Raw genomic sequence first — 10,955 nt, forward strand, 5'->3', positions numbered from 1 at the left:
TTTAGGGAATCCATAAATAATAATAGCTTTTGGTTTGCTTTTGATTCGATCAAGAATACAACAGTCAGCACGGGTGCAAGTTTTGGGATCATGGTCTTCTTCATCAGTTTCACAGTCTTCTTCTTGATTGTTGGAGATGTCCATCATAGTGTCTGAATCCCTGGAATGAGTCTCAGTGGTGGCGAGAGCATCATAACTGTTTTGCGTAGGTACTGGTGTTGGAATGGCGGTCTTTGGTTTTACTGTTCTTTTGGCCTTTTTAAAAGGACGTTCGTCTTGTTGTTCTATGGAACTTGCGTCTGAGCGAGTGTCATCATAATTATCAGAAGTGATAGCCCTGCTAGGGACATTTTGTTGTGATTTAGTTTTACTTTCCATGGCACAAGTAAAAACGTGTCCGTACCCAACGAACTCAGCTCTTGTTATGCGGCCTCCCATGAATCAAGTCAGTTTTGTTACTACTTCAAGCGTGCACCCGAGTGCATCAAATGAAAAGCAAGGCAGTTGGCGCGAATTGAAACACGTACTGTAATTTAAATGAAGTCGATAAATCGGCGGACACATCTAATTTTGCTGAACGAGTGAGTCATCATGCCACCAAAAACTAGCGGAAAGGCTGCAAAGAAGGCTGGTAAAGCCCAAAAGAATATCTCCAAGGGAGATAAGAAGAAGAAGAGGAGGAGGAAGGAGAGCTATGCCATTTACATCTACAAAGTTTTGAAGCAAGTGCATCCTGACACTGGCATATCTAGCAAAGCTATGAGTATCATGAACAGCTTTGTTAATGACATCTTCGAGCGTATTGCTGCTGAAGCTTCTCGTTTGGCCCATTACAATAAGCGGTCAACTATCACCAGCCGGGAAATCCAAACAGCTGTGCGCCTTCTTTTGCCTGGTGAACTTGCCAAGCACGCTGTAAGTGAGGGTACGAAGGCTGTTACCAAGTACACAAGCTCTAAGTAAAAATCTTCTTCAAGATTTTTCATTTCAAACGGTCCTTGTCAGGACCAACACATTATTCGAAAGAGTTAAATCACGAAATTTGCTTCATTCTGTTATGTAGAAACACGTTGAAATCCAATTTCTATATGCTGTTAGTAAAAAAGTAAAGCACATAGCGGAGATGTGTCGTGCTTGTATACGAAAGGCATTTACTCGCCGGAGATCTACACTTAGTCATAATAATTTACTTTTAAAAAGTGGTAATACATTCCGTGTTAAGTATAGTAGTAGGTGCACACGGATCGGAAATCAGGTTATTTTAATGTGCCGTGCAAATAAACAGGCTGTTAGTGTAAGAAATAGTGGGTATAACGCTTAGAATATCGATTAATCGCTATGAAATAATGTTGATAAATTATCTCTTGAAAGTACTATAAAATTAATGTTTCTAGTATTTTCGTACTTGAAGGATAATGAAATTTGAAAAAGAGATGCCAACAGCACCTGGTGTTCCCAGGCGGTCACCCATCCAAGTACTGACCAGGCCCGATGCTGCTTGACTTCGGTGATCGGACGAGAACCGGTATATTCAGCATGGTATGGCCGTTGGCGAATGCATATGGCTTCGAGTGAGTTATTGTAGCTACGTAGGTTTGTCGGTGAATACTCAAAAAGACCAGCGCGTGGAAAGCGTTGCTAATTGTTTTAAGTAATGCATGATTACGAAATTATCGTGGTGAACGATGTGAGAATATTCGTCTTTGTGAAAAACAAAATTAGAAAAAGTATACCAACAGCACCTGGTGTTCCCAGGCGGTCACCCATCCAAGTACTGACCAGGCCCGATGCTGCTTGACTTCGGTGATCGGACGAGAACCGGTATATTCAGCATGGTATGGCCGTTGGCAACTACCTTTTCTTCAATGTCCTGTTAAGGAAGTATGTTTTAAGTAAGAATTGACATTATTAACTATAAAGGCAAGCATATTAACGTCGTTAACATTACTTGGAATATACTAATATTCGAATAAATATTTGAATGTTCGAATGATGAGTGATTCGGATGTTCATAGTGCCACTGTGTCCTATCGAGTTTACTATCACGAACCACGTATGAAATTGTATATAAATAAATAAAAATAAATCCTTTATTAAGTATTGATTACAGGAAAAAGGCAAACTTACATTCTTTAATGTACACAATGAAATGTATGAAAGATATTTTTAAGATATGTTTCACTTACCCTTTATAACGCAAGGTAGTTTTCAGTGTAGCATTCTCTTCAGCTGCGAGATAACGTAAGGCAGATGATCATTCAGTCGTGAAGCACTAAAATGTAATATACATTTTAACTATTATCGATAAGAATTATTTACTGCAGGGATGCAAATAAAGTGAGGCAAATTAGTAAATAAAAACCGATACTGTAACTGATAATATAATTAGTTGTATCTGTATTAGTTGTATATACAGTAATCGCACGATTATCCGCGGAGTTGGATGTTGGCATAATCGCGCATAATCAGCAGTATGAGCAGAAAAGGGAAATGAAATGAAATATTTAGATTTACGTCGCATACTTATACCGGTTACGCTAAAGGAGACGGTGATGATGAGTACTGAATGAAGAAAGTGGGAGGAAACGGGAGAAACCCGAGAAAACCCATGAGCACGGTCTTTATGCACGACAAAGTTCACACGGCACGAGCTGGGATTGAATCAGGGACCCCAAGCACCGGAGGCCAAAAAACGGACAAAAAGTCTTTCGTGCAACTTTCGTTTTCGGTAAAAAGTTTACACATAATTTAGAAAGAGTAGTTTTCTGGTCTTTTTATTTCACAAGTTGGTTCATGTCTATATTTTTTACATGCATAAAAAATTTTTCAACTCCCTTGCTTATTTCCTGTTAAAGACCTCTACCTCTGATTGTATTTTTTGCACATATTCTTATTGTTTTCAGACAACATTTCTAAAAGCGTAATTTATCGTCAGCAAGAAAAGAAAAGGAAAGCCTCGGATAGTGGAATGTGTACTGTATATATATATATATATATATATATATATATATATATATATATACGTATTAGTATATAGTTTTATTTTATACGTCTCCTATTATTACACAATGTGCAGATATTGTCAAAGCGCAAGTAAATATGTATAACTCCCCGTTCTGCACTTAATAACTTGAAAGAAGTTCGGGGAAGGTAGTGTAACAGAAAGTGCAAACAGAAATGAGGGTTTAAAGGCATTTAATATTATTCCGTAGTAGTATGATTTTTTGTAAAAAAAATATATATATATATATATATATATATATATACTAAACATACATATTCAATGATATAGTAAGAGGTTAGCAGCACTGATAGAACTGCAGAAAGTACAAAACCGTTAATAAGAAAGAGAGAGAGATGGTGGCCGCTTTTGTGCTTTTCATTGGCTAATTCCGAATTGCGCGCGAATACGTACGAGATTTCTTTCTTTTTCCTCTTCGCAGCCCAGATGTTGCCAATTAGAAGTTTTTAGTACTACATTTGTATGAAAATGTTGCCTTTAAGAAATGTGGTTTGCATACAGAGAAAAGAGCAAAATGAATATTTACCTTAGTGGGCATGAAAAAAGACGAAACATTTTGCAAGATGGACACACGAACTTCCTTAATGCAGGCGTTCAGTACATTATTGTAAAGAAAAAAACACTAAAAAGAATTACTTCAATATCCCTAGCAACATTCAACAATTCATAGAGAAAAATCTTTATTTTGAGAACAATGGAAAACTATGTAATTGTAGATAACTACTAAATTTAATGATTAAGGAAAACGTTTAGGCCCGGCCCTTCAGAAAGAAAGTGCACAGAATATTCTCTCATGGAAGCAATTGCAAAATCAACATTTTGTTTGCAGTTATAATTAGAGGATCTATATACAGGGTGTTCGAAAAAGAATGTATCCTCTTGAAAGAAAATATTCTCTGGGCCCCTAATCCTTTATATACCGAAAGGAAGTTTGTATAGCATTTTTTCTTACCTTCGTTAGAAGAATTGAAAGTGACTACTATCGTGACACGGGAGATATTTAATCGATAGTCGAATTACTCACATACTCGAATGAACACGTCTCTTGTAAGGAGAGGAAAGGCTTCTGTGATCCGCTATCGCAGCTGTGTCATATCTGCAGAGAATGTTAGGACACAAACGTGATCTTTGAGAGCCTCGTGAAAAGAAGTCGCATAGTATCATGTGTGGAGACATCGGGGCCATCTGAAGAACGCTTCATCATTAGGACCAAGGGCGAGTTACGAAACACTCTGGGATATATTTATTAACATAACTTCTCGTCATTCTGCAAGTGTGGTGGAGCTCCATCCTATTGGAAAAGGAAACCTCGGGAGCCCTCTTCATGTGTAGGTATCGTTCACATCTGAAGCATGTGAAGATAGATTACTGTACTATCGTGTACCTAAAATCATTTTCTACGAATACGAACATGTCTACACTGAAGGCAGTGCAGCTCTTTTTCTCTTTTTTTTGGTCATGTATTGTAACGCGGGGCAATGCACACAATAACATGTAATGTTGTGTATCATCATAAAGGGCCAGGGCGATGATTGGATCTTGATGGACGTGGAGAACTGATAGGTGATGTGAGTGGTATTGTGATCTATGGTTGTATACTGATGAATGCATAAGGAGAGGTGAAGGGGTTGCCTTTTTTTTTATGTCGATCGGGAGGGAAGCGATTGGGAAACTTTTGACTTTGTTTTTCAACCGAATATATTGATTGAATAGGTCGCCGACAATTTTACGGGGCGTCACGTCGTTGCCTTTTTCATGTCGATCGCGAGCGAAGCGAGCGTTTTTTTTTTTTTTTTTTTTTTTTTTTTTTTTTTTTTTTACCGACAATATGTATTGAATCGGTTGCCAACACCTTTAGGGGCGCGTCACGTCCTTCTTTCTGTGCTGATCGCGAGCGAAGCGAGCGCGAAATTTTTGACTTTTTTTTTTTTTTTTTTTTTTTTTTTTACCCACAATATTTATTCAATCGGTCGCCAACACTTTTAGGGGTGCGTCACGTCCTCTTTTCTCTGCTGATCGCGAGCGAAGCGAGCGCGAAATTTTGACCTTTTTTTCTCTTTTTAATTCTTTTTTTTCTTTAAGAAAAAATATTGATTTCATAGGTCGCGAACATTTTTACGGGATGCAACATCGTTTATTTGTTTTTCCAACCGTCTTTCTGTCTTGAGCCCCCGCCAAGTTAACTTTATGGTGGACAAAAACTATGTGCGGTGGGTTACCGCGGGGTTCTCCCGTTTCCTCCCACTTTCTTCATTCCACCACCATTTCAATCATTTCTCATAATCAGCGCCTCTTTTAGCCTAAGCGGCATAACGTGGGACGTAAAACAAAGATTTCCTTTAGTTGCTTTCTGTCTTGATTACGAGCGCGAAATTTTTTACTTTTTTTTTCTTTCTTTTGATATTATTCATTTAATAGGACGGCAACACCTTTACGGGCCGCCGCGTCGTCGTTTACACTTCTTCAGCCCATATTCTTTCTGCTTGTTCGTTTTCCGGCATCTTGTTATCACCGCCCGCGGCAATGCCTATGTCTTTCATCGCTTTTTGAAGCAAATCTTTAATAAATATGCACTCTCACATTTGTACTAATATGCATACCACAGTGGATAGACTGTAACTAGGAAAGCAGAAGCCTGCATATCATATTATTTAACAGTTGAAAGTGAACTGTCATTTTAAGTTTGATTTTGATCAGATGAGTGCAGTTCAACTCGTCGACAATTGTGAAGATTCTCGAGGTTAGGGACCATCCATTTTGTGCTTTGTAATGAAAATGGCTGCAGCCAAACTTCTCTGATCTGAATGAAACTTGGCATGATGATACATCTTGACCTGCTCTACAAGTTTATTTAGTATTTTCCGTTGCGCAGGCTTTTGCTTCTCCAGGTTCTCCCATGGAACTGAGAAACGTATTCAGTCGAACTTCTGCGGTAAGTCAGTATATCATCCTGAGAAGTTTGATCGAGATAGCAGAGGTTCGACTATTCGTTTTTCAATTCCATGTGATATTACAACACGGTGAACTAAATTTATATAGAAACACTTTGATTTTGTTTTGTTTTTTGCTAGCATTAAACTGAGAAAATGTTATTCAATAGACAGAGAACACCACTCAAAGAAAAGTACATCATAAGAATATATATATGGTTGCTGTGGTTCTCGGTTTAATTTGCTAGTTAAGAAACTTGCTCTAAATAAGTACATCTTACAGGTGAAAAACTAAGCCAGGCGATAGAATTAAATATAAAGTTATACACTTTTATTTTACGTTTACTAGTGTTGGGTTACTACTGTAAAATAAGTCAGTATATATGAAAGATAACTGTATTAGGTACTATTTTCCACCGGCGGTGTATTCTTGCATAGTGTACTTAATGTTTACAAGCGGGGCGCTACTAGTATGGATGCATGACAAGTGCTATTGAAACTCGAAAACTAACTGGTTTCCACTACCCTTGCTTATACGTATACCCGCGTCGCCTTCGCTCCTGTTCACTTTGGACGCACATTCTTGCTATCGCTCAGGCCCCCAGCTTTCTCCTGTTTTGGCTCCCTTAAATAGTATTCGTGCTTTTTATTGGCCACCTGGCAAAGCACTTGTAATGATTTTACACCAGTAACTCTAAAATACATGTGTATTACTTTATTTAATTCTGTCGTCTGCAGAATTTTTTTTTTTTTCGTACAAATATGCCTTTTCATGCAGAACACTGAATTTTGCCTGTAAATTTTTGAGAATATGCTGTGACGAAACTTGAGCACCGTTCTTCTTTTCTTTCTTATCACGAGTCTTCTTTAGCCTAATGAGCACAATCATCACACGATAACGACTATTCTTTTCATTTAACTTGTAAACAAGTTGAACTAATAATAATAATTGATGTACAAAGGAGAAGTGTCCTACATATTTGAGGTAAAAAATAAAATAAATATACTTCTACTTCATCCGTGTTTACAAAGTTAAATGTTATCGATTTACAAAAAATGGTCACCTATCCACACACTGACCAGGCTCGACACTGCTTGACCATACATATTAAAACATCGGTCCCACTGAATACACAAGTAGTAAGCACATTCACATAAAAATAATTAGGATTACAGTATATAAAATGCGTTAATTAAAATAGCAAATGCCTTACCTTATCACAGGCGATCCAAAGCCACTGCACATCATCTGCTACGCACACTATATTCCTCCAATATTTCACTCACTTCCTATATCACGCAACAGAAAATATTAATAAAATTCACTTAGCAACATTTTCATTTTTAATCAACAATACGTATAACAATTAAGAATAAAATTAATTGTGAGCACATTGTTATAATTAGAATACTGTTTTTATTCGTTTACAAATATGGGATTAATATAGAGCTGGCAGCAACAATATATACAACTCATCCTGTATGTATCGTAAATCCTAACTTGAGAAGACATCTCTGACGCAAACAATGAGACAAGAAATCAAATACTATATCCGACACATTTGGGGTTTATTGAACTTCAATGTTGGAAGATACCACCTTGTCGGTAGTACAAATGTAATATCCTTACAACACGCGGAACTTTTGCCAGGCATATCTAGGAATTTGGGAAGATTAATTGATATCCTTAATGTGCAATGTATGATTATGACGCATTGTTATGTACACGCAGACGGAACCAGGACAATCTATAGATGACATTTGCACTGTGTTTGGACAATTTGTTCGCAGAAAATAACCGTTTTTGTCTATGAATACTTGAGAACATGGAAGGTATGAGATATACATTTTATGCGCAAATATTATAATACAAATCATTGTTAGTTTGGTGGATGCGTGAAAGAAAGAAAAGGAGTAGATTTTTGCAGACGTCCGGATATAAAGCGAGAACTGAGAATACGCATCTATAACATCTATTTTCTTTGTGTTAATGATATCGATGAACTAAACGGGGAAACTAAAATACAACTGTTTGCAGTATAATTCGAAGTATAGTCAAGTGCAGAGGCGTACTCACGGGGTGTCCACCGGGTGCGGACTCCTCGCAAAAGTTCCTAAGTGAACATACATTTGCAGACTTTCTCATTAAATGTAGTTATTAACAGGGAAAATATTGATGTATCATCAATATAAATCTGATCTTACACTTCATCTGTACTCTGTCTGTATCATGTTTTTGTGAAAAAGTAAGTGGAATATTTATCGTGTTTTCGAATGCAGAATAATAGTATATAGACATAGTGGCTTGTAGTATTGGAACCTTGCCCCCCGAAGCTTGGATCCCTTAGAAGAAAAAAAAATGCATGCGCGCCTGGTGAAATGGTTAACGAATTCAGTTCACTCGATGAATCGACAGATAGTAATACACATTTCGACAGATCGACAGCATTCGACAGATACAGACATATGAAAGTAGCACAAGAATTAGGCGAAAGTCCGTGCGTTTCCTCAATTCACGTAGGAAACAACAGAAAATATCAACTACCATAAAATAATCCGTATATATATTTAATTTATTTGGAATAAAATAAATATAGAAACAACCTGTTCATACATAACTACGGTAAGTGCGTTAATTGCTAACGGTTAATTGCTAACGTAAGAACAAATATGAAACAAGGCACAAAATAAAAAAGAAAAATAAAGTTAAAGGGAATAAATATTTAGGCTTGATTGTCATTCGTATTAAGAAGCTGGGTAATAAAATGTTAAAATCTACAGAAAATTATGAAATTAAATCAGGATTTGAAATAAAAGTCTATACATTGGAAGTAGGCCAGGGAGTTTGCAAGGCAGATGTGTGCGACACGCGTTACTTTATAGATTCCCTTCATTGAACTATAGTAAGCAGTACGAAGATGGTACTTTGCGTATAATCACAGGAAGGATTGAAGTTAATTACCATGGTAATATAATTATTTATTGATAAGTATTTCCATGTTAAATTATGAAAATTATAAGCACAAGGAGGGTGAAAAAGTAGTGTGACCGACTTAGCAATGACTGAAACATAAAATAGAAAAGCGAATAAAAACAAATGCCTTTTGAGTTATGTGGAATAAAGTTTCTTCTAGCCAGTAAGGAAGAATAGGATCTGGTGCATTCATTGAATACCTGAAAAAAATCGTTTATCAAAATAGAAGGAAACACACTTATCGTTGTGGCAACTACGAACTTCTGTTTACCTCAGCCCGCCTCAGCAAGTGCTTTCTATCCGGTCCGCGCTCCGTAACCAAACTCAACGCTGCCTGCTAGCGAAAATTTCATTCTTCAGTATCGTTGAGTTTATTGCAGAAAGCAATGGCAGATACGGCATCAGCACCTGCAGCCCCGGCACAGGCTTCTCCTAAGAAGTCTGCAAAGCCTAAGAAACCAAAAACAACACCTTCTCATCCAAGAACATCAGAAATGGTGAACAACGCCATCAAGAATTTGAAGGAAAGGGGAGGAAGTTCACTGCAAGCTATTAAGAAATACATCTCTCAGAACTACAAAGTGGATGCCGAGAAGCTTGCTCCATTTATCAAGAAATACTTGAGAAGTGCAGTTGCTTCTGGGTCTTTGGTTCAGACCAAGGGAAAAGGTGCATCTGGATCGTTTAAGCTTAGTGCTTCATCGCTGAAGGAGAAGCCTGAAGGTGGATCTTCAACCAAGGCGAAACGATCAGCATCAAAGGAGAAGAAGCCTGCGAAAAAGCCAGCAGCTAAACGTCCCAAGAAGACTGGTGAAAAGAAAAAGGCTGCTGCTCCCAAACCTAAGAAATCACCATCTAAAGTGAAGAAGGCAAAAACTCCCAAGAAGCCAAAGGCCCCGAAGCCAAAGAAGGCTACAGCAAAACCGAAAAGTGCTAAGAAGGCTGCACCAAAGAAGAAGTAAATGTGTCAGTAAATCATCTGACATTTTAAAACGGCTCTTTTTAGAGCCATCAAATACTTTGAGAAGAGTAAAATTGTGCTTTTCCTATCATTATCACATGTTCATTCATAGCAATGTATAGTATACACGCAAGGGACTTTGAGTTTTCTTTTTAACCGAAGCACTTCTTGATGTAAGTGCTTTATAACAGAGGGGAATTGAGGGTGGGGAAAGAAAGCTTTCACGGGTGTCAAGAATGGTGTACTCGAAAAAAAATGGGGAACACATTACGTAATGTCAATTTGTGATCACTTACTTTTTCCTTGTTCCTATCTTCAAGTAGCGAAACAGTACAGAAAACGCACTTAATGCATTTGTTAGAAAAACTTTTGCAGGCTGACTGGGTTCGATTCTCGGTGGGAGCTCAAATGTTTCGCATTGCACGTTAATAAGTAGGTCCACGTTTGAAACAGCCTTGCTGCTGAAAGGGACACTAAACTAAAATCAACTCTTTTCAAGGCTGGGGTGAAAGAAATGTTCGAACTTATTACAACTCGTGAAAGTGAAGTAGACTATGTTTCAATTTAACGTCGTACTATTATGATTTTTATGATAAAGGAGACGGGTGATTACGCCTAATGAATGATGGAAATACTGGTGTAATGAGAAAGTGTTAGGAAAAGGGAACACGCTAATAACCACGGATACCGTCTTATAATTCGTAATATTGCTATAAAGAAAAATAGTAACACCAGCAGAAATGTAGGTGTACAATTGAACTGATGTTAAGTACAAACAGACACTTAAAGAAAGTTTAGTTTAACGTTTGCATTCAACAGCAGCGACCTCTGACAAAATAATATTACTTTTGCTACCTTGGAAGAAGTACATATTTCGCCTGCGAGTTCTATCAGATTAATAACGTTGAGAAGGGCAAACAGTGGTTGAATCGAAGTTAAGTTATGCAACATATGGCAAAATCGAACCCTTGACCACATAAAACGAAGATAATCAATCGGTAAACATAGGGGAAAACTAAAGAATATACTTGAAAGATAGGATGATATACGAAACGACAGGAAAACGAA

At 37.4% G+C, this 10,955-nt stretch overlaps 2 non-coding genes across 2 annotated transcripts; both read right to left on the reverse strand.

The window, feature by feature from the left end:
- Positions 1-1,434: 1,434 nt before the first annotated feature.
- Positions 1,435-1,553, reverse strand: LOC145677565 (5S ribosomal RNA). Its single transcript, XR_014129873.1, has one exon. It is a non-coding gene; the product is annotated as a 5S ribosomal RNA (ribosomal RNA).
- A 177-nt stretch (positions 1,554-1,730) lies between these two features.
- Positions 1,731-1,849, reverse strand: LOC145677573 (5S ribosomal RNA). Its single transcript, XR_014129880.1, has one exon. It is a non-coding gene; the product is annotated as a 5S ribosomal RNA (ribosomal RNA).
- Positions 1,850-10,955: the final 9,106 nt, after the last annotated feature.

This window comes from Thermobia domestica, unplaced genomic scaffold (genome assembly GCF_964235325.1).
Source record: "Thermobia domestica unplaced genomic scaffold, izTheDome1.hap1.1 HAP1_SCAFFOLD_1045, whole genome shotgun sequence".
In the NCBI taxonomy this organism is placed as follows: domain Eukaryota; kingdom Metazoa; phylum Arthropoda; class Insecta; order Zygentoma; family Lepismatidae; genus Thermobia; species Thermobia domestica.